Source organism: Vulpes vulpes, chromosome 15 (assembly GCF_048418805.1).
Source record: "Vulpes vulpes isolate BD-2025 chromosome 15, VulVul3, whole genome shotgun sequence".
Classification (NCBI taxonomy): domain Eukaryota; kingdom Metazoa; phylum Chordata; class Mammalia; order Carnivora; family Canidae; genus Vulpes; species Vulpes vulpes.
In genome coordinates, this window is record NC_132794.1 from 116,371,349 (window position 1) to 116,394,986 (window position 23,638).

The window sequence follows — 23,638 nt, forward strand, 5'->3', positions numbered from 1 at the left end:
GGCCCATCCCAGCGCTGAAGAGCAGCCCCTCGGGAAAGCCTCACCAAGACCGTGCACACAGCCCCACTCTGACCCAAAGACGCTGGAAACGTCGAGCGAAACCTCCCATCTTGCCCTTGAAATGATGCACGTGAGCCCTGTAGGGCTGTCTGCTGCGCCATAAATAATTTATCGTACTGAACCTGAAGGTTTCGCGATGACACGGGATCACCACTAACCATCCGGTTCTGCTGGTCCTCTTGCCCGACATCACCGATTTCCAAGAGATTCTCAGTTGTGCCTCCGAGAGCTGCTTCCTGGCACGCTGGCCACCTAGGCCAGGGACAGTGGTGCCCCTTCTCTGGTGCTCGGAGCAGACGGCAGAGCCACAGGCCTTGCTGAGGACCTTGTAGGCACTGACCCGTGTGGCAGCCCCAGCCTCAGCTGGCAGGACACACATTTGCCACCTACAGCCTGGGCCTGCGGACTGTCTCCAGAGGCTGCTTTCTGGGCCAGCCTGTTGGCAGGTGTCGAGCCCCTTCCCCGTGCACAATCTGTGCTCAAAGGAGGGTGAAGATGGAGGAGAGTATCTTCCGCAGGTTCATTTGGAAAATAACTTTTTGACTTGTGGCTTCACAAGGACACTGATGGAGGAGATGTACTTGAAGGACTGATTTGCACCATTCCAGTGCGTGTTCCACGGGAACAGAGACCCCCACGCAGGGAGGTTTCCTTCCAGGATCTCCTGCAGTGTTTCCTTAGACTCGGGTTCAGGACTTAAAACAATCACGTTGTGGTGCACGATGCCTTTTGTGTATTATTGATGGCATCCTATAAAAGTAAAGTGCATCACTCACATATCACGCAATCCTACAGTGTCAGGCTATTAACATTTTATAGCTGGCGGGGACAGCTTGCTGGCTGTTTGAACTATATGATAGATCCCAAAGGGCAGGACAGTGTGCTGAAAATGCAGGAAATTTAGCTTTCAATAAACATATTAAATCGTTACAATTTGTTTATGATAGCGGTTCCCTTGGACGGGAAGATGATTTCCTCTTTCCTTTTGCAGAGCTCTTTGATGTCCCCCGTGGATCTCACAGCACGTTGCAGGGACACGCAGCATTGGGAGTGTGGAGAACTCATCCCAAGTGTCTGCTCTTCCTGGGTGAGCGATATATAGAATGTTTTCTGAAGACGGAGGGACGCCTGTCCACTTCAAAAGGCTGCGCGGGGAGGGGGGGCATGTGGCAGCCGTGGGACTGGGGCTGCAGAGCCAGAGGCTTTCCCTCCCTCTACACCGCTCACCCTGAGCTGCCTCCACCTCCCTTGCGGCTCAGACTGGCCCAGGGGCAGGTGTCTGGAAGGCGGTGGCTTGTGGCCAGGGCGAAGCAAGGCTGCAGGGGGTGTGCACAGGGTGTGGAGGGCATGGAGGGAGTGAGGCCACAGGTGGGCGTCCAGCTGGTGAGAGCTCTCAGGGAACAGGTGCGGTGGGAGGGGTTTCCTGGGACCTGGGTTTTCTGAGTAGAAGCATCTAGAATCTCCCGGTACAGCATAAGGGTGGGCTGTGCTTGGGCGGCGTGACGTGCCTGTGGACACGCTGGGGGCTGTGCAGAGTCATTGCCTCCAGAGCCCCGCGCGGGTCAGGCTGCAGCTGGAAGGACCCCGGCGTGTCTGCCACGGGCCTGGTGGACAGCCTGGGCCATAGCCAGGCGGAGGCTTTGGTCTCAATTTACCTTGAGAACACGGAGAATATTTCCATTGTCATCCACGCGTTTGTCCATCCGATGTTCGTTCATTCTAATGAAGAAAAGTTTAGGTTTTGAGAAGCACAGAGCCGTTTTCTCGTACAGCAGAGTTTAAAACCGGATCCCGTTATCGGCCCAAGAGGACACACTCGTGCCTTCTCCGTGCCGAGACTCGGTCCAGGCTCTGGAAGGTCGTGAGTGAGCGGGGGGCAGTTCTTGCTGTGGACGGGGCCCATGTGGTAAGGGAGATGGAGCCACGGTAGTGGGAACATGGCGAGGAGGGGCCTGGATGCACCCAGAGGCCCAGGCACCGGCCCCGGACACCCGGGGTCCCCTTCCCTGGAGGGTCACAGATGCCGTGTGCCTGGGGGGGGGGGAGCATTCCGTTCGCGGAGGGCCCAGGACGTGCTGGCAGCCTTGGGCTGGGTGGGGAAGCCGCTGAGTCTGGTCAAGATGCAGACTCCGGGGTGGGAGGGACGGTTCAGTCTGAGACGCAGGCGCCACTGGTGTTGAGGCTTCGCGGGCACCGATGGCCCTGGCGCCGGGCCTGACTGCCCCTCCATGGGGCCCCCGGGGGCCAAGCACCGGGCCTCACCCGGGAGCGGGCTGTGTATTTCAGGGTCTGGGCCACACAGAGCGAGTGATCAGGACCAGCGGGCACGGCTCAAAACTTGGCTCTGCCACCTTGTGCAGCTGCTGCACGGCACTCTGCCTCAGTTTCCCCCACTGTAAAATGGGAATGTCCGTGATGTCTGCCCCATGGATTTTTCATGAGCGTCACTTGAGATAAATTACACAACACGCTTAAGCCCTTGCCGGCCGCATGGTAAGCGCCCAGTGAATTGTTGCTGCCGCTGCCCTTATGCTCTTTCCGATCTGTTTTACCTGATGAAGTAATCATCTGTGACGCAGGGATAATCTCGGAGGACGTAATCTCTGTGTTTGTAAGCGGTCGTATCTCCCTTTGCTACTTTTTTCTTTAAGCAGGTCAGAATCAGAGCACTCAGGAAGCGGAACCACCAGAGTTTAACGAATGGTCGCAGCACGCGGTTGTGGGCAGCGGGTCGTCGTGCTTCCAGACCGTCCAGGAGGCTGCGGCCGCAGTCCCATCCCTGTCAAGGGCTCACTGCCCCCGTGCACGGTTAGCACTCCGGCTTCGGGCGTGCACGGGGGCCTTCAGAGGAGCCGCCCGAGGGGCCCCGCACGTCTGCTTCACTCGTAAGAGGGGATGCGACACTCCTCTCTGCGACGTGTTCTCCTTTGTGAAGGGAAGTCGCGGCCCCCCGGAACTCGTCCCCATGAAATGGAACACACCGTCGGACCTCTGTCAACCAGCTGTGACTTTGGGCCCGGGAAATGTGCCGCCAATTTTGGGGCAGAAAGAAATTTTGGTTACCGGCCTGCCTGTTTCCTGAGACCAGGGATGTTCGTTCGTTCATTCATTCATTCATTCATTCATTCATTCATTCAACACCACCGTGTGCCAGACACCGTTCTGGACAGTGTGTGGGCTGTCAGATGTCCCACGAGTCTTGCTCGGTGTCTTCTGGGGTGTTTACATCTAGCAGGGAGGATCAGGTGCATTTACTCATATGTGCGGGTGAAGCCAGAATACGGACTCGCGAACATGTGCTGAGAGCTTGTTGCAGGGTGAGGGCCACGCGGGGAGGGTCGGCACGTAAGCTGCTGCCGGGAAGGAAGGACGGGAGAGAGGGACAGTTTCTTTTTATTTTAGATTAAAGTATGCGCACACAGCAGAGTCTGCGAGCAGAGGCCCCGTGTATGGGATTCCCTGGCTGCTGCAACCAGGACCACAAACTAGGAAAAGCTTGAAAACGACACAGGTCAAGGTGTCGGCAGGGCCGCCCTCCCTGAGGCTCCAGGGCAGGACTCTTCCGGCCTCTTCCCGCTTGGGGGTCCCCGGGGAGGTGAGGAATCAGCCTCTGCTGCTCAGGGGGTCCCCGAGGTCTGGGGGCGCCTGGCCCCTGCCCCGCCTCTGCAAGCCTTCTCCTTCCCTTCTCTGTGTCTGTCTCTGCTAGGGACACTTGGCCTTGCCTTTAGAGCTCACCTGGTTAGTCCAGACAATTACCTGGGGATGTTGAGGCTTCTTGGCATCTCTGCTTCTCTGGATCCTCTTTACTATTTCTCCATAAATTTTCTAATTTCCTGCACAATAGGTGACATTGTGGTGGTCCTAGGACAGGTCTGGATTGTTTGATGCTCGTCCCTGGGAGAGGTGGAGCTCGATTCTCTTCCCGTTGAGAGCAGCTGGACGTCTCCTTTGCTTCGATGGCTAGGTCGGAGCTGGAGGGGGTGTGCGGCTCCAGGGGGTGCGCTGTGTTGTTACTGCAGGGGACGGGCTCCAGGTCCCCACTACATGTCTGCTGACCCGTCGAAGCTGGGGTGTGGGGTGTGGGGTGTGGGGTGTGGGGCCTGGAGCTCCTCTGCACCTCCTGTGTGGTCCCCAGGAGAGGACGGGTGGCCTCGTTCCCGCTGGATGCAGGTCAGGGGCCTCTCTAGCAGGTCAGCTCTGACCCCCAGTGGGTAGGAGCCCAGGGTCCCCCCGGGCCTGCTGGTTGGGTGGCGGTGGGACCGCAGTTTCCGTGGCTGGAGGAAAGCCGTTGCCTAGAAGCTTTCTGTTTTGATGGCGGCCTCCGTCCTGGTCCTTTGACTGGAGACGACGGCTTTTGTTGGGCTTCCGGCCTGCTCCTGCTGCTGTTGCCTGGCGGCCGGCGAACTCGGCTTCGCACCTGGGAAGAAGGGAACCCAGAGGTCACCTTTGCATCTCCAGGGCCCTTCCCTCCACCCTCCAGAATCTTCCTACACTGGTTTCTGGATGCTGACAGGGGCCTGTGGGACACTGAGCCAGAGGACCGGCACATCTCCCTCTTTCTGGATGTGGGGATCGAGGAGTGCTTAATTTTAATCATCATATTTTTCATATCTAGAAACTCTGTTTCTCAGCTCTGCTCTTCACTGCTCTTTCCCTTCTGTTTCTCCAAAGTACCGATCATAATAAGCTTTTCCTGCCTGTTTCTATTGCTTTTGCCACTTCTCCCTCATGGCGATTTATTTCCTTCACTGGGAGATGAGCTGCTCCCTCTCCGGTAACTTCGTGGGATCCTCTGGGAGGTGCATCAAGATTGATTTCCTGCAGAGAAGTGCCACATCTACCCCTCCTTCTGTCCCGCGCATCTCCACCAGGCACCTGCTTAATTTGGATTTCCTGCTTGATGTTTGCGGATGAAGGACAGGGTGAGTTCTGAGAGCGGACCCACACGGGGACGGACTTGTGGTGTCCAGGGCGAGTGGACCCCTCCCCGTGTGGGGGTGAGACAAGGTGAGCCCTCTGCAGCCCCACCTTTACCAGGAGACCCCCTTTCCATCCCTACCTGGAGCCGTCCTTGGGGCCCGTGCTCAAGCGGCACCGAACTTCTGCTCTTATCTTACTTGCGTTCCATTCAGGTATGGGTCCTGCCGGGATGGGGACGGTGGCTGGGACCCTTGCCAGCGGGCATCAGAGGCAGGCCTTCAGGCAGACGGCCGTGGAGGGAAGGCCGGGCGGGCCAGTCAGGAGCTGAGAGCGCGGAGGAGACGTCCTTGGGGTTGTTCTGAGAGCCTGGGGGGCGAGGCTGGGGCGTCCGGAGCCTGTTCACGGGAACTGATGTTTGTAGACACTGGAGGATCCTGTGGGTGTGGGTTGGCCAGACGAGTACGGGGAATGCGGACGATGGGAGGGCGACTCGGGTGGGAGAAGGTGCAGCGCTGTGGGAACAGGCAGTGGCACTGTGCAGACTCCGAATGACAGGGTGATGGTGCCCTCAGGGGGGGTGTCCAGGGGCAGAGTAGGTCCCCGGGAGGAGGGGGCTGGAGGGGACCCGGGTGTGGCAAGTGACAGGCATCCTTTAGGATGCGCCCTGGTGGTCTCATGGGCAGGCGGGGTGTTCCAGGGCCAGGGGAGCCAATGGTGGGGTCCCGACCTGAGCGTCGTGTCGGGATCTCCCACGCCCGTGAAGCGACGGGGCTGGGCCGGAGGACGCAGCTCCGGACATCACCTCTCTGACCTCTGGCTCGGTGGGAGGACGCGACTGCATACCCATTCTGCACCTGCTGGCCCACGAGGCCCATGTGAGGTCGGTGCAGGCCTGAGAGGTGGCCCGGGTGCCCCCGACATGCTCCGTGGGAGCTCGGGCCACCTTTCCTGTCCCCGTCATGGGAGAGCCCCCCACGCTGACACCTGAGTTCTCCTGCCTCTGCAAGGGGCCAGGAGGCCCAGAGGCTCTGGTGGGCAGGAAGGGGCCGTGTCCTGCAGGAGCAGGGCCTGGTGCTCGTGGGACGGGACGTGTGCTGCTGCCACAGGGAACACGATGTGGAGCGGGACCGGGCAGGGCGTCCCCGCTGCGGGTCTCATTGCTGGGCCTCGGACGGGGGCGGGCTTCCCCCTGTTTCCTCAGTGCCCGACACGCTGTTGCACCGGGAAGCCTTGGTCAGCACCGGACACATGTCCCGTCCCCGCGGGGAGGGCCGCCGCTCCCCAAGAGCACCAATGGCCTCCTGGGATGGGCACATCCTGGCGGCGGCCGCAGCCCATCACCCCGATGGTCCGCGTGGGCCTGTCCGGCGGGGCCATGTGGGCGTGTATGCGGGGAGGGCCCAGCTGCCCGTGTCCAGGCCACCGGCCACGGCCACTCTGTTCTCTGCGATGTGAGTGTCTTGGGAGTTGGGGTGACATTTCATGATAAAGGATTATTTCCAGAGTCGGTGATGAAAGGGCTTCCAGCTCTCCACCCAGAAATGGTGGAAAAATGACTTGGATCCTGTGGCAAAAAAAAAAAACAAACGGCATTTACTGTCTGAGAGAAGAAGCGGCTTTGTCTGTGTTCCTAGAGCCTCAGCACGGAGCTGCTTCTTCTATGTCCCAGAGTCTCGCCCTCGCAGGGGGAGGCGGGGGAGTAGGGATCACGTTTTCTCTTTTCCACTATTGTGCTTATTTAGTGCTGAGAAATACTCACATGGGGTGGGAATGCATGACTCCCCAGTATGAGCCCCGGGCCCCCCCACATGCTTCCTCCTTGTCTGTCAGTCCCATGCCCTCCTGGGCTCTCTAATCCCCTCTGCTGCTGGCCTCATGCTGTTGAAAGGTAACATGAGGCCAGTGTGGCTTTTCAAGGGTTTATTTGAGCAAACATTGATTCAAATTGCGGGGTGCTGAACTGAACGTAGTTGGGAGCTCTCCCCCGATGAGAGCTGGGGGGAGTTTTCTGCAGAGAACGTGGGAGGCAAAGCAAGCGGATGGTTTGATTGGCCATAGGTGCAGCTGTTGCCCTCTCGGGACGGCTGGGTTGGCTGTTAGTGAGTGCGACTCGGTAGAGGCACAGATGCCCCCAGAGCTGGTCCAGGGCAGGAAGTGGCTCACCCTAAAGTGGAGGCCGAGAAGGCCCCTGGTGCACCGTCTGCAAACTGGAGACCCAGCAAGGCTGGTGGGGGAGTGCCGTCTTGGTGTGGAGGCCAGAGAACCAGCAGAGCCAGTGCTGGGGGTCCTGGTCCAAGTCCGAAGGCCAGAGAGTCAGGGGCACTGACATCTGAGTGCAGAAGACTGGATGTCCCAGGTCAAGTGAAAGGAGCACATTTGCACGCCCTCTTCCTCTTTATTCTAGAAAAGACCCTCAGTGCATTGGATGATGCCATCTGTCTTGGTGAAAGCATATTTTTTACTTGGTCCAATCAATCAAATGCTAATCTCTTCCAGAAGCACCCTCATAAGACACACCCTGAAATGATGTTTTACCAGCAATCTGGGCGTCCCTTGGCTCAATCAAGTTGACACACAAAATTAACCATCACAGATAGAAACCTCCTTAGCAGAGTATTTTTAAGTGTGTGTGTGTGTGTGTGTGTGTGCAAAGATAAACTCAAAATGGTTGAAAGATCTAAATGTGAGACAAGAATCTATCAAAATCCTAGAGGAAAACACAGATAGCAACCTTTTCAAACTTGGCCGCAGTGACTTCTTGCAAGATACATCCATGAAGGCAGGGAAACAAAAGCAAAAATGAAGTATTGGGAATCATCAAGATAAAAAAGCTTCTGCACAGCAAAGGATACAGTCAACAAAACTAAAAGACAACCTAGAGAATGGGAGAAGATATTTATTTGGAAATGACACATCAGATCAAGGGCTAGGATCCAAGATCTATAAAGTACTTATCAAACTCAACAGCCAAGAAACAAACAGTCCAGTCAAGAAATGGGCAGAAGACACGAACAGACATTTCACCAAAGAAGACACACACACACGGCCAACAAGCACTTGAGAAAATGCTCTGCATCACTTGCCATCAGGGAAATAAAAATCAAAACCACACTGAGATCCCACCTCACCCCAGTGAGAACGGGGACAATTAACAAGGCAGGAAACCACACATGTTGGCGAGGATGCGGGGACAGGGGAGCCTCCTGCACTGCTGGTGGGAATGTGACCTGGTGCAGCCACTCTGGGAAACTGGGGGGAGGTTCCTCAAAGAGGTAAAAATAGACCTGCCCTAAGACCCAGCAATTGCACTGCTGGGGATTTACCCCAAAGATACAGATGCAGGGAAACGCTGGGACCCCTGCACCCTGATGTTCACAGTAGCAATGTCCACAACAGCCAAACTGTGGAAGGGGCCTCGGTGTCCATCGACAGATGATGGATCAAGAAGCTGTGGTCTGTGTGGACAGTGGGATATTCCTCAGCCGTTAGACACGACAAATACCCACCATGTGCTTCGACGTGGAGGGACCTGGAGGGTGTGATGCTGAGTGAAGTCAGTCAGTTGGAGAAGGACAAACATTATATGGTCACATTCATTTGGGGAATATAAAAATTAGTGAAAGAGAATAAAGGGAAAAGAGAGAAAATGAGTGAAAATATCAGTGAGGGAGATAGCACATGAGCGACCCCTAACTCTGGGAAACGAACAAGGGGTGGTGGAAGGGGAGGTGGGTGGGGGGGATGGGGTGATTGGATGAACTGAGGGGGACACTTGACAGGATGAGCCCTGGGTGTTATACTACATGTTGGCAAATTGAATTTAAATTAAAAACGTAAAAAAATTGTGTTTGTGTGTAGTCATTGATCAAATGCAGCTTCCCAGGCCCCCCCTGGCTCCTGCAGAATCCCGGCTCTGGCAGACGTGTACTCGAATATATAGTGCTCGCCAGCACTCAGGTGACTGTCACACTGAAGGCTGAGGTCCCGAGCCGTCGGCATCCGTCCCTTCCATCCTGCTCCCGGCCTCGGGGAGGCTGAAGTGGGGCTGATGCTGAGTGTGGCTGGGCTCCAGGCAGGTGCGGTGCTGCCAACGAGCCACGTCAGAGAGGGCCACCTACTGAAATCACCTGCGGAACTTTGAAAGGCCACTGGGGCCTGGGCCCCACCCCAGGGATGCGAGGTCTGTCGATCTGGGATGGGCCCTGTAAAGCTTTATAGGTTGGCTGGTGTGGAGAACTGCATGTCTCCTCCGCCTCGGGTCTTTGGGGTCCATCCCTGGGTAAAGACAGAGGCAATGGTGTGTTTGGTATTACGGTGTCGCCGACATCACAGGATTCACTGTCCTTTGGGGTGCCTTCGGGTTGAGAAATATCCCCGTCCCCTTGACATTAGGCTTGGCCGTGTGGCCAGTTCTGGCCGATGGGTTGACGGACGTGATGTCACTTCCAGGTGGGGGGTCAGGGGGGTGGGTTCAGGTGCAGGTGTGAGCAGCTCGTGCTGCTCCGTGACCACACTGGGCGTGCAGTGTGAGTGAGAAAGACCGTGTTGCTGTTTGCACCCCCCGAGCGTCTGAGCTCCTTTGCATCTGGATTATGTCCTAGCTTCTCCGGATAGACACGTCTCTGTAGAACATTATAAAAAAGTACTAAAAGTAACACGAGTTCTGTACCATAAATGCCGTCTTCATTACCTTAATAGGACAGGTACACTGGGTTTTCTTTTCCCAGCTTCTCCTCCTGTTTTGTTTGGAAAATGTCACTCACTGATAGATGAAGCCGGCCTTGGATGCTAAAATGTTTTCCATTGCTTTGTCAAGGCCGTGCGCGGTAAAACGTATTCAGTTCATGGAACTTGCTTATTTAGTTTGTCCCTAGGAAATGAGTGTGATGTCAGGCAAAAAATCCAAGATGATTAGAGCGAGTGGTGGTCTTTTCTCACGGAGGAAAATGCCTCCAGAAAATTGATTGATCTTTGAGTGATATGCATGCTGGAGCTCTGTTCTCTTGACTTTTACCAAGGGAAATCTCAAGTTAGAGAGAAGGAAGGAAATACACCACTTACTTTAAAATGCATTTTTTTCCAGGGGAAAATTTAGTGGCCGTGATGGTTATGCTGCGTTTTTGTCAGATATATATTTTTTTCAATGTATAATACATTAGACTACCATAAGCTTTCTGCCAAGGTGAGAGCTTGCATTAAGCGAGCGGTGGTTCTTGCTTGATTTAATTCTTGAGCAGAGTGATGGCCAGGCTTAGGGAAGGAATAGAAGGATAATAGAAGTGAATTTATTGAGTTCAAGTGTCCTGACATTTGCATTTTGTGAAATTTCTGTTCATGCTTCAGGGAGAAATAATTTTAATATACTAGTAAAAGTAAGCAGCCTTTAGAAAAATTCAATACATACTTTAAAGTTATTTTTCAAGCTCTGAACTGCTATTTGGGGTTGAATTATCATACGACTGTTTTTCAAAAGCCAAATTTCAGTTGATAAGGGGCAATTTGATTTTTCTGAAATATTTTATATGAAGGTAAGAATCTTGTAGATACCCAAAATCTCTGAGAATATAGAAAGAGAGAATGCTGATAATGACTTAACCTTCCTGTAGCAGCACTAAGAGAAGCATTGGAATATGCTATTCTAGAAGGATCTTCGAGATCTGGGGCAGAGTGAGAAGGGAGTGGGGTGCATGGAGCTCTGGTCCCGTATGTTTGCATATTGTCTGGCACGGTCCTGCAGCTGGCTGCATTCTTGAGAAAGCTTGAAAAGCAGAGAGAGATATTTTTTTTAAAGTTTTTACATTTTTATTTAAAGTCAGCTAATTAACATATCATGTATTACTGCTTTCAGAGGTAGAGTCACTGATTCATCAGTCTTATATCACACCCAGTGCTCGTTCCATCACGTGCCCTCCTTCTTGCCCATCACCCAGTTACCCCATTCCCTACCACCTTCCCTCCAGCAACCCTAAGTTAGTCTCCTATGATCAAGAGTCAGAGATATTTTTTTAAATTTCTTTTTATTGGAGTTCAATTTGCCAACATATAGCATAACACCCAGTGCTCAGAGATATTTTTGATAAGATTCCTGGAATGATGCTCACAAGGACATAAAGTTGCGTCTATGAGGGTGTGATTTTTATTTTTTTTTTTTAAGAAAGCTTTTATTTATTTATTTGAGAGAGAAAGAAAGAGAGAGAAAGAGAGCGAGCACACACAGTGGAGGCCGTTGGAGAGGCAAGAGGGAGAGGGAGAAGCAGACTTCCACCGAGCGTGGAACCCTGATGTGGGGTCGATCCTAGGACCCTAGGGTCATGACCTGAGCCAAAAGCAGATGCTTCACCGACTGAGCCACCAGCCTCCCCAAAGTTGTGATTTTTCAAACCACCACTGTTGTAAGGATGTGCTTGCGCATTTACGCAGGACACTGACTTCCTTGGGAGCAGGTTTGCGTGGTGGATGCTAGACTGGGCATAGCCATCTGGAAACTCCTGTCGGGCTGCCTGCCTCTCTCCCTCCCGGGACCACGCTCTCTAGGAGAGGGTATGTTGTGTGTGAGAGGAAAGAACTGGTCAGATGCTCGTTCTGGGAGAGGCTGGAGCCAAGTTGAGGATGTGGACTCCCCCTGGCTGGCTCCCCGTGACTGGGCCACCTTGGCCTCATGGGGCCATTTGGAATCTCCGGGTCCTGGGAGACTCCGATGAAACCCTACCTTGCTCCTGGGTCATGCTCATTGTGGCTGCTTTGAGCTGCTGGCAGCCTCGTGGCAGCTGCGGGCGTAGCTGATCCATGGGGGTTTGTACTCGTGTGCGAATGAAAGTACGCCGACTCGCTGGTGCCTTGCTTTGGGCTAATGGTCCGGTGGGGTCTAGTATCCAAGGGTGAGGGAGCAGATCCACTCCAGTTGGGGAGGGAGCTGAACCTTCCCCTGTGGTTCTCCTTCCTCCTGCTGGGGGGGAAGATGTGGTGGGGGATCCCAGAGGACAGAGCTGGGAGAAATAGGGAGGGATGATGTAAGAGGGAGGGCTCTCCAGACCACAGCCTGTTGGCTTTCTTTGGCAAGTCTGTGAGCTCAGCTCTGCGAGTGTCACTGCGGTGGCCCCTGAGTCTACAGAATCAGCCTATTTACAGTCCCAAGGCATCTGGCTTCTCTTCCTGAGGACCTGGACTTCAGACACTCAGGGGCACCTCACAGCCCCACTCCTATGAAGTTGAGCGTCACCTTCTACTAGAGTTTTCTAAGAGCTTTTCAAGAATGGACCATTACGATAAGAATCAAATATGGAAAACTGTTGCTCTTCTCGTAAAAGGCTGTGTAATCGTATCGGTCATGCCGTTTACTGGTATTAGAAAATGAAAAACATGCAAGCGCTTGGTTAAATCAAGGCTCCTATGTCGATGATTTCAATTTGCAGTTTCAGCGCAGCGTTTATTTTTTAACTGGAGCAGCAGCGCTGCCCCGTGCTCTCAGCCGAGGTGGCACGTGGCGGGTGGCGGTCGCTCGGGGCCCACACTGGACGCAGCTGCATGAGAAGGATCAGCAATTCAAATAGCAGGGCTCCCTTGAGCCCCAAGCTTCACATGTGTGTCTGCGTGACTGTGGACATTTTGCACAGAAGCCAAGATGCAGACTGGGGTGTCATTTCCCAGGCAATCACTCCAGCTACTACGGGGGCAGGGATACGAGAACAGAGGGGCTGTGTAGACAATGGCAAGATAGTACGGGAAAGCAAATGCCACAGGTTCCAAGTCCCCAGGCCCTGGCGGGTTCTGGATCCTTCCTGAAGGTGAGCTCATTTGCATGTTGTGAGCAGCTGACTCTGCTGGGGTGGGAGGCGGGACCTGGCTCTCCATTCCAAGTCCCCCATGGCCTGCAGGCTTCCTGCAGGAGGCTGTCCTATTGCCATACCGCTGTCACAGGAGCTGGGACACCCAAGTGTTGTCAAGGTGATCAGCCACCCATGTTTTATGTACGTGGAAATTTGATAGAACTCATTTCCTAATTGTTCATTTGGTAAAAATGTACTTAACTCCATCTCAGTTTATGACAGTTTTTGGGAAAATCTGAAATGGGATTTTCAAGATAGCTGTGATGATTTCCTTGCTAATGTCATTTTTCCTGTTCATTGGGCTTACCCTCTTTTGGGACCTGATTCGTTCTAGTTATGTCCTGGCTTGGAGGGTGGGAGCAGGCCCTTGTGTGCCAAACCAGTTCCTGCTGGCACAGCTCCTCAGCACCTGGGTTTGCAGTCAGGGTGAGAAGAGGTCTGGGGTACCTGCCCACTAGGACACCTGCTGCTGCTGCTGCTGGAAGCCTGGGGAACAGAGCCAGCCAGGATGTCGGGTGACAGTGGTGACTCTCTGCTGGCTCTCTCCCTGCTGGATCCCCTCCCTCCTTCCGTGGCTCCTCTTCCTCCGTTGTGGATGCAGATGAGAAGGACGCTCTGTGAATCCAGCCCCCAAGGGCGTGCAGTTTGGTAACTGGAAGGGTTTGTATCAAACTTCGGAGAATGTTATTAGAATTGAACCCAAATAACTCCTCAGTGGCATTTCTATAATTCAGAATTTCAGCATGTTTTGAAAACTACCCTTCTTATTACTGTGCTGTTCTGGTTAGAGGCTGCTCATCAAACACCTTCCCTCCCCACGTTCTGGTCTTTTTGTCTGGCAGGTGCATATGTTCAAGTCTGTTAACTTCATGCTGCCGCCTACCTTACCATTTGGGGGGGCCATGGTTTTTCAAAAATGTTTAATTGTTTCCCAGTCAACCAATGCAGTATAGTGGTAGGGAGGAGACTCAGAGTCAGATCCCGCAGGTTCCTCTCCACCACTTTCCAGCTGGGTCATATGGCCGTGGCAGGTTCTTGTCTGCGGACCGTATTTGGGACTTACATAGTGAGCTGATAACAATACTTCCAACTCGAAGCCTTACTGTGGGGACTAAGTTATTTAGGCCAGTGTCAAACGTAGTAAGAATTTGGTAATAAATCTTGGAAGTAGGCCCAAAGTCCTCCATGATGCATATTCTCCATATTGGCATCTGAAAACTCAAAAAACTGGAGGTCAACTAAGTGTCAGTTGAAATGACGACTACCTAGTTTCCACACCTGGTGATGGCAGACTGGGTCTGGACCAACCTTCCCACAGAACAGCCAGAGGATCTGGAGAAAGAATCAGAAAGTTCTCTTTGAAAGCACTGGAGAAATGTGGCGTTTTGGGGGAGGAGAGAGATGGGGAAGGCTGAGTCTGTCCTCAGGACAGCTCTCACCCTAGCCATGTCTGTGGTTTCTGAAAGTGGTAGCTCAGAGGAGACAAGTAAGTTGTCAGTGGGTGCTTGGGGCTGAGAAGCTAAGTATGGAAGCCGACTCTGGTAACTGGAGGGTGCCAACTGTGATCTCCAGGACAAGCATTGAAAAGGTTGCAAAAGAATATGTAAACATCAAGCTAACAGAGATAACAAATAGAATAATGAAAGTATTTAATGAATCTGAGACTTGGCAAGAAAGAGATAGGAAAATTAAAGAGGAAGGACGGATGGAAAGCAAATTGTAAGATTGTGCATTCATCCCAAATTTGGCAATAACCCCTAGGCTTTGGTTTGGGACCTCAAAAGTTTACAAGTCTAGAAAGAGGATAAAGCAGAAGTAGAGGAGTCCACACAGGCTAGCTTTCAATCCCTCAATCCTGATTGGATGAAGGTGACTTGTGACTACTAGTGATCTTCGTTTAGCCACAAAGAACAATAAAAGGACATGCTTTCTGAAGGAGAATATACCACTGAAATTCCCAAATGTACACTTTTTTCCCCAAATGTACACTTTTTAAAAAAGATTTTATTTATTTATTCATGAAAGACACAGAGAGAGGCAGAGACACAGGCAGAGGGAGAAGCAGGCTCCATGCAGGAAGCCCAAGGTGGGACTCGATCCTGGGTCTCCAGGATCATGCCCTGGACTGAAGGGAGGCGCTCAACCACTGAGCCACCCAGGGATCCCCCAAATATACTATTTTCCATATGCAAAGTGTTCCATTCCCTGAAGTGCCCCCACACCCCCACACGGAATAGCTAGCATGTAAGATGAGATGTACTGAAAAATCAGAAAAACAATAAGCAAATGAAACAGATATACACGATTTGCAGGAAATAGAATTTGTCAGAGGTGAAGTTGTAGAGTTATCAGACACAAAATCTAAGATAGCCGTGCTTAATATGCTTGTGTGAAGGCAAGATGAGATCGAAAACATTGACAAAGTGTCAGGAACCATACAAATAAGGGAACAGTAATTCTAGAACTTTCCATAACTAAACTGAACTGTTCAGGGTTGTTTACTAACACACCTGACAGATGAAGGGAGAATCAGTAACCCCGAAGACAGGCTAGAAGAGCAAATTGAAATGGAGTCACCAAGAGACGCAAGGATGGGGGAAAAGCCCCCAAAGTGCTCCAATGTTAGGATGAGCATATGAGATGCATGGGGGAGAAATGACTATGTCAGTTCCTCCTAGTGGAATTCACTGCACAGAGTTGGGGCTTTGGGGGGAGAGAGGTGAGAATCATGTGACCCTAAGTGACAAGTTAGGAGCAGGAGCACTTTAAAATTTAGAACATATTTAAGCCTATTTAACCGTATCATAGCAAAATGCAGAAACCACAGGTGAAGAGAAAATCTTAAAAGGAGCCAAAAAGCAGGCAGAAAAAGAGAGAGAGAGAGAGAGAGAGAGAGAGAGAGAAAGCCCACATATTACTTTGAGAGAAGCAATGATAAATCTGCCTACTGACATTTCAACAGAACGATGAGATTCAGCCGGTGGCCCCACGCAGGCCTGAAGCACGAGGGAAGACAGCTGCCCGCCAGGACCCCCGCGTGCTGCGACGGTAGCTCTCAGACAGGAGGGAGGCCCGATAAAGACAAACAAGAATCAACAAAGAGAACAGCAAAACAAATACCAATGATTTTTATACAAGCAGAAGAAAAATGACTCCAGATGGAAGTTTAGGGAAACAGAAAAGAATTAAGAGCAGAGAAAAGGGTAAATAGAAGGATGTATTTAAAAGCTTATTTGTAATAATAATGTTTTATGAGTTTTTAATATAGAGAAAGTCTCAAAATACATAAATTCAATAGCATACAAGTTGGGAGGTGGTTAAAGGAGCTAAATTGTTCTTTTTTAAAGAAATATTTATTTATTTGAGAGAGAGAGACAGCATGCATGAGTGGGGAAGGGGCAAGGAAGACTCTCAAGCAGACTCCATGCTGAGCATGGAGCCCAATGCAGGGCTCGATCTCATGACCCTGAGATCATGACCTGAGCTGAAACCAAGAGTTGGACAGACACCTAACAGCCCCGTGGGTACCCCTGGACCCAAATTGTTCTAATTAGAAATAAATGTAGCCTTAAATGTATATACTAGGAAGAAAGCTAATAATGAATCATCAAAGAATCTGACCTCAAAAAGCAAATTAAATGCAAAGAAAGTAAGATGATGGAAATATAAGAATATAAAGTAATGAAATACAAACTAAATATACAATATGGAGAGCTAACAAAGCCAAAGCTGGTTCTTTGAAAAGAATTTTTGAGGGGTGGCTCAGTTGGTTAAATGCCTGACTCTTGGTTTTGACTCTGGTCATGATTTCAGGGTCATGAGATCAAGCCCCCATGTTGTCAGGCTCTGTACTCAGTGGGGAGTCTGCTTGAGATTCTCCCCCTCTCACTCTGCCCCTACCCGCTTCTCACAAGCATACACACTCTCTCTTTCAAATAAATAGATAAATTAAAAAAAAAATCTTTGAAAATTGATAAATGCTTGATGGTACCAGGAAAATATGAGGACCCAAGAGGGGGTATTGCCAAAGTTAATGCAATTGTTACAAAGATCCTAAGAGGAAAACCATTATGGTCAATTTTATGGAAATAAATTTGAACATTTAGGTTGAAATTAGAAAAATTCTAGAAACACAAGTTAAAAAAGTGGATCCAAGAAAAAGCAGTAAATCTGAATATTCTTACCAGAGTTAAATATTCTTATCAGAATTAAATGTCAAATTTATAATTATATTTTTATACACAGGCACACAGGATATGCTCTATGTTCAGAGTTTTACCAGTAAATTCAATTAAACTCTTCTGGACCAAGTCACACAAACTGTACATGAAATCTTCCAGAGACTAAAAAAAGAAGAAACACTTCCCAATTTCTTTCACAAGTCAAGTAATGTGAAAAGTTGAAATTTGACAGAGACATTACAAGAACAGAAAAATTGAGTTCAACCTCATTCACAAAAGTTGATTTTAAAACCCTAAGCAAAGTATTAGCAGACCGAGTCCAGTGATGCATAGGAAAGGCAATGTGTCCTGTCCAGGTGATGTTTATTTTAAAACACAAGATTGATTTTACATTTGAAAGGCAACTGATGTAATTCAGCATATTATCAGAATAAAAGAGAAAACTCATGATGGTTTACCAGATTGGGGGGAAAAAGCACTTGATAAATCTTAGGAAATAAGGAAATAAAGGCATACAGGCTAACCCAATGAAGGGGCCAGAAACCAACACCCCACCCACACCATCGTATCAGAGGGTGAAATATCCAATTCTTCACTTAAGTGTCGGAACAGACCAGAGTGCGCTCTCACCACTTCTGGAGTGTGCTAGAGTTCCTAACCAGTGCAATAGGAAGGAAGAAGAAATAAAACTTAAAATAATTAGAAAGTAAGAAATAAAGCATCCACTATTTGGAGTTGTTGTATTTATGTGCACACAAAAAAATCTTAAAGCCTATATATAGAAATTATTGGATTTAATATACTCATTCAGCAAACACACTGAATTCAGTGTCAAGTGTCTTTTTATTTTTTTAAAGATTTTATTTATTATTTAGAGAGAGAGAGAGCACAAGCAGAAGGAAGGGGGAGAGAGAGAGAGGGAGAAGCAGATCCCAGGGCCCAATGTGGGGCTCAATTCTGTGACCCCACGATCATGACCTGAGCCAAAGGCAGAAGCTTAACCATCTGAGCCAGCCAGGTGCCCTCAACTGCATTTCTATACACTACTAACCTATATCAGAAAATAAAATCGAAAAACATTGCTATTAATAAGAGTATTAGTTGGACTACAAGAATAACAGAGTTTCAACGCAGAATTAAGCACAAAGGGACACTTGATTTAATTTAATGGTGGCACTGCAGGCAGACAGAAAGCTCGCTTTTTTCGATAAATGATACCAGGTCAACTGGCTATCCATGTGGGCCAAAAATAAATTTAGTATTGCCTCACCTCTTAAACAAAACAAATGACAGCCAAACTACTGATATCATGTAAATGGAAAAATGAAAGCAGAAGTTCTATCCATCAAGAGTAAGATTTAGGAATCAGACTGTGTTAAAATGAAGAACTTCTTGAGGCATCTGGTAGGATGAGTGTCTGCCTTGGGCTTGGGCCCTGATCCTGGGGTCCTGGGATCAAGTTCTGCATCTGGTGGGAGGAGCCTGCTTCTCCCTCTGCTTGTGTCTCTGCCTCTCTGTGTGTCTCTCATGAATAAATAAATAAAATCTTTTTAAAAAGGAGCAGGTTTAAAAAAAAATGAAGAACTTCTGGCCATCAAAGGAAACCAAGAGGAGAACTTTTATTCAAAGGATACTGCTTTTGCTCAGCACGTCTCCTAGTCATATACTTACCTGTCTAACAGTCATATACTGTTTTTGCTCAGCATGTCTCCTAGTCATATTCTTACATATACAACATATATACGGTCAGCCAGCTCTGAATCAAAGATGCCTTCATTTCTGGACTGCTCTTGGTTGGGAGACATGGGCCAGCTTGGACATTTGGCACAACTCGTGGCAGTGCCCTTGCTTACCATGTGGCTGCCCTTTTTAGTTGTGCAACCAGCTCACTGTCTCCTTCCTTTGTTCGTCCTTCCCTTACCTCAGAAACAGTAATTGCTTTTGTACTAAAATTCATGCCCTGTACTCTTGGACAGCAGGGAAGGCGGTTTAGAAAGACCCACAATCCCTGGTGGAAGTGGGGACATCATTTAGGATGGTGGCATCACATAGAGCGGTCATCCTGAATGTTTACCAGTGTTTGTTCTTTCCTCGCTCTGTGGGGACAGTGGGAAGTGAGCCTGTTTTAGGAGCACATGTTGAGTACTGATTGTGTGCCAAGTGCATGGGAATGAAAGTAGATAAAACACTGTGGTTGTAAGACAAATGATTGTAATCAAGAAAGAGGTGAAATAAGCCCTCTAAGAAATAACACTGGAAGTTGCAAAGGGGATTCATTAGTAGAGGACATCGCAGCGGGCTCTCAGGAGAGGCTTCACAGAGGATGTGGCCATGAAGGAGGGCCTAGAAAGGCAAACTTGACTTTAAGACGCGTGGATGGGATGGGAGGAGGGTGTTAAGGGAAGGAAAACAATTTAAGTGTGGATGGGATTTCCCTACATGGAGTTGGAGGGATGTTTTTAAGTGATACACAAGACAACATTCATTATTTTAATAGTCTCGGATATATTTCTATATATTGGATACATGAATGTATTTCTTTTCCAGTATAAGCTGGAGTTTTAAAAAATAAGTACATTTATTGGGAATTCTGGGTAGCTGAGGCACTGGTGACTGCATAAATCTGAAACATACAGTGCATCCCCTAAGTAAAATAAAGAGGAATAAGGAAAACAGTAAAACCTTGCAAAAGCAACATCCTCAGCATAACTGGAAGACAGAGAATGATCCAATATATATATAAAAAAATCTGTGTAATTAGGAACAGAAGCTCCAAAGGCAAGAAGTGGACTCCCATGCTCCAGTCTCTGCAGAGACTGCAAAAGTGCAGTTCACAAGGGCAGAGGGGACCTTGTGGTGGGTCTGAAATTGACCTGAAGTCACCGCTGGAAGGAGAAAGTCACCCTTGGTATGAAAATTCAAAATTCTCTGGTTGATCAAAGTACCTGCTATAGAGAAGATACTTAAAAGTGAGCTTGGGATGTGAGGAAGCCACCTTGAGAAGGTGATGCTCTGGGAGGATTCAGGGCAACGGTAAGGAGAGGTGTCCTGTGAATGCTCTACAGTGAAGAGAAAAAGAAGCAAGGGGATGTGGGGTCCCAGAAGGAAGGCAAAATCAAGGGACATGCCCTCCCCACCTTCATGCCACTCCATGTGAGGTGCTGATCCTCTCAGTAGAGAATCATACCTCACTGCACAGAGCTTCTAGGGGGAGTTTGAACTAAGTATCCCATAACCCCACCAAGTCTTCAGCTCTGTCTGCATAAACGCAGAAGCACAGACACTTCTTATTCACACAAAACTACTATAAAAAGGAAACTTAAAAACAGGACTTCAAACATTTCAGTGAGAATAAGACAATTTAAAAAGGTGTAAGTACAAGCAGAACAGGACTTCAAACATTTCAGTGAGAATAAGACAATTTTAAAAGGTGTAAGTACAAGCAGAACATCCAGAACAAAAGTACAAACTGTCCTCAATATCAAATAAATATAATTGAACTTAAAAAGCAAATGCATCAATTAAACAACAGAACAATAAATGTATCCACACAATAATTATGATGCTCAAATACTATATCATTTCAACAAATGATGCTCAGATGTGCACAAAGACAAATTTAGACCCTTTTGTCACACCATTCATAAAAATTAATTCAAAATGGATCATAGATCTAAATGTAAGATCTAAAACTATAAAATCTTTTTTAAAAGATTTATTTATTTATTAAAGAGAGAGAGTGTGCGAGCAGGGGGAGGAGCAGAGGGAGAGAGAAAATCCAGTGCAGACACCCTGCTGAGCACAGTTTGACTTGGGGCTCAATCCCAGGACCGGAGCTGAAATTAATGGTTAGATGCTTAACGGACTGAGCCACTTGGGTGTCCCAAACCATAAAATCTTTAAAAGAAATTTTAAAGGGAAACATCTTCATGACTTTGGGTTAGGCAGAGATTTCATAGGTAAAAACACCATGTACATGAATCATGAAGGAACAAAAAAAATAATAAATAGGACTTCATTAAAATTAAAAATGTTAGCATGTCAAAACACACCATTAAGAAAACAAAAAGACAATCCACAAAGAGGAAGACAATATTTGCAACTCATATATTTGAGAAAAGCTTTATATACAGAATGTCTAAAGAATTCCTACAACTCAGTGATAATTAGGCCAAAAAAATTAAAAGTGAGTAAAAGGCTTGAATAATTTCTCCAAGCTAGACATAGGAATGTCCAATAGGCACATAAAAAAGATAATGAACAGTGTTAGTCATTAGTGAAATGCAAATTAAGATCATAGAGGGGTACCACTTTAACACACCTCACTGCAGTGGCTTCTAATCCAAAAGATGGTAGTAACAAGAGCTGGTGAGGTGTCTCTGGAGACACGAGAAGCCTTCACCCTGCTGGTGGGAATGTCAAGGGCGTACATTACTTTGGGAAGTGGTTTGGCAGTTGCTTAAAACGCAGAACACATATTCACTATAAGACCCCCAAGTTTACTCTTAGGTACCCATGAGAAATGAAGACATGTTTGTACAGAGTCTTTCCTGTGAATGCTTACAGCAGCAGGACTCATAACAGCCAGAAAGTGGAAACAACCACATTTCCACCAGCTAGTGAATTAATGAATAAAATGTGGTATATACAATGTAATACTATTCACAAAAAGAGACAAAAGATATAATACTATTTGCTACAACATGAGGAACTCAAAAACATTATTCTGAGTGAAAGACACCAGGCAAAGAATACCACATATTGCGTGATCCCATTTATATGAGATATCCAGAAAAGGCAGATCTGTAGAGACACAAAGTAGAGTTAGTGTTTGCCTGTGTTGAGGCTAGGAAGAGGGGTCAACTTCAGAAGGCCCCACTGTTATTTTTTAGGGGTGATGGAGATGTTCTAGAATTGGATTGTGGTGGTGATTATACGGCTCTATAAATTTACCAAAAAAATTGTTGAGTTTTACACTTACAGTAGATGAATTTTATGATGCGTAAATTATACCTCAGTAAAGCTGTTAAAAAATAATGACAGGGTTGAAACCACAAGTATCAGTCTTATCAGTACAGACGAATGGGTTTAGCTCACTGCGTAAGAGAAAATGATTGCCAATTTGTTTCAGAAGAGAAGTCCCAGAAGTATTCTTCACGCAGCAGACTCACCTACAATAAAAGTAAACCTGCACGCAGAGGTGGGCTATATATTGAAACAAAGATCAGGACAGCGGTGCTTTCACTGGACCTAGTAAACTCCAAACACAAAGCAATAATACGTGCAACAGAGAAGGATGGCTAAAAGGCACAATTCACAAGGAGGCCCTAATAATTATGACTACTCATATACCAGATGGCAAGAGAACCAACTCTGAAAGGCAGAGATGACAAGGGATTCAGTGAGACTTATGTGGACGTGAAGTCTTCAGGACTTCACGCTTGTACAAGACAAAGGGCTCAAAAATCAGTGAGAATATAGAGGACATAAGAGACATAATAAGGTAGATTTTTTTTTTTTTGGAAATGTTACAATTTACTCTCTATAATGATTAGCAGTATTCTCATGAAACACACAGGAAATGTTAACAAAAATGGATCCCTTGTTAGGTTGGAAAGAAAAGAATATTAAGTTTAATGGGGTAGGAACGTTACAGAGAACACTTTCTGATCAAAGTGCAATGAAAATAGAAAGTATTAATGAAATAAAAAAATCCTTTCCATCAAAAAGGTTTAAAACTTGGTAAACTCCTGAATGAAGGGAAAATACAAGCCCAAATTACAGAAATCACAGAAAATAATGACAGTAAAAGCTCTATGTCAGGGAGCAAGGATCCCCGTCCCCTTCTAGGTCCTTCTGGCTGGAAGGACGCTGACACGAGACAGGTGAATAGGAGGAAACCAGGTTTGAGGGCCCACGGATGGGTAATCCACACATAAGTGGAAATTTCAGAGCCGCTTGGGTCTCAGGGGGTCCAGGTGTCAGCATGACCTCAGGAGGAGGAGCTGAGGGTCTGGGATGTTGGGAGAAGGAGTGAGAATCCCCAGAGGGCAAGGAGATCGGGGTCTGGTCCACACACGGTGCCCTGTCAGGTGCCCTCGTCCCCCCGACCTGGTTCCTGTCACACAGCGGTCACCCAGGCCAGCTGCGCTCTTCCTGCAGCAGGTCCTCTGTCTCGATTCCTCATAGGGGGCTTTTCCTGGGGCTGCAGGGTGGTCTTCCCACCAAGGTGGCCTGTCCCGGGGCTGCCCACCCTGGGCCCCTGCAACCACACATTAGAGGCCGTGGCGTGTATTTAAAACTGTGGTCAGAGGAAAATTTAAAGCCTTAAATATCTTTATAAATAAAAGGAAAGTAGTTTTTAAAAAAAGAATGAACGAATTCTCTTTCTCAAAAAGTTAGAAAAAGAACTAGGAAGCAAACCAAAAGGATTCATGAGGATGGAAGTAATAAAGTCAGAAGCAGAAACAGGCAGTCTAATACCACTTTAAGAAAATGGCATTCCCACTTCATGAAGTGAGATTTTTTTTCTGTTGATGCATTTTGGTTTAATATTATGGAATCCATGAACACAATACAATATGTATTAATAGATCAAAGTGGTTTTTCTCTTTTGCAGGAGGGGGTCTCTTACAGAATTTAATAATTAGT

At 48.3% G+C, this 23,638-nt stretch overlaps 1 long non-coding RNA gene across 1 annotated transcript in view; it reads left to right on the forward strand.

Annotated features, from left to right (window-relative positions):
* LOC140595750 (uncharacterized) overlaps positions 1–23,638 on the forward strand; it is a 291,467-nt gene that overhangs the window by 130,068 nt on the left and 137,761 nt on the right. Inside the window, exon 2 of the long non-coding RNA XR_011997629.1 lies at positions 1,052–1,147. This is a non-coding gene — a long non-coding RNA (uncharacterized lncRNA). The remainder of the gene's footprint in view (positions 1–1,051; positions 1,148–23,638) is intronic.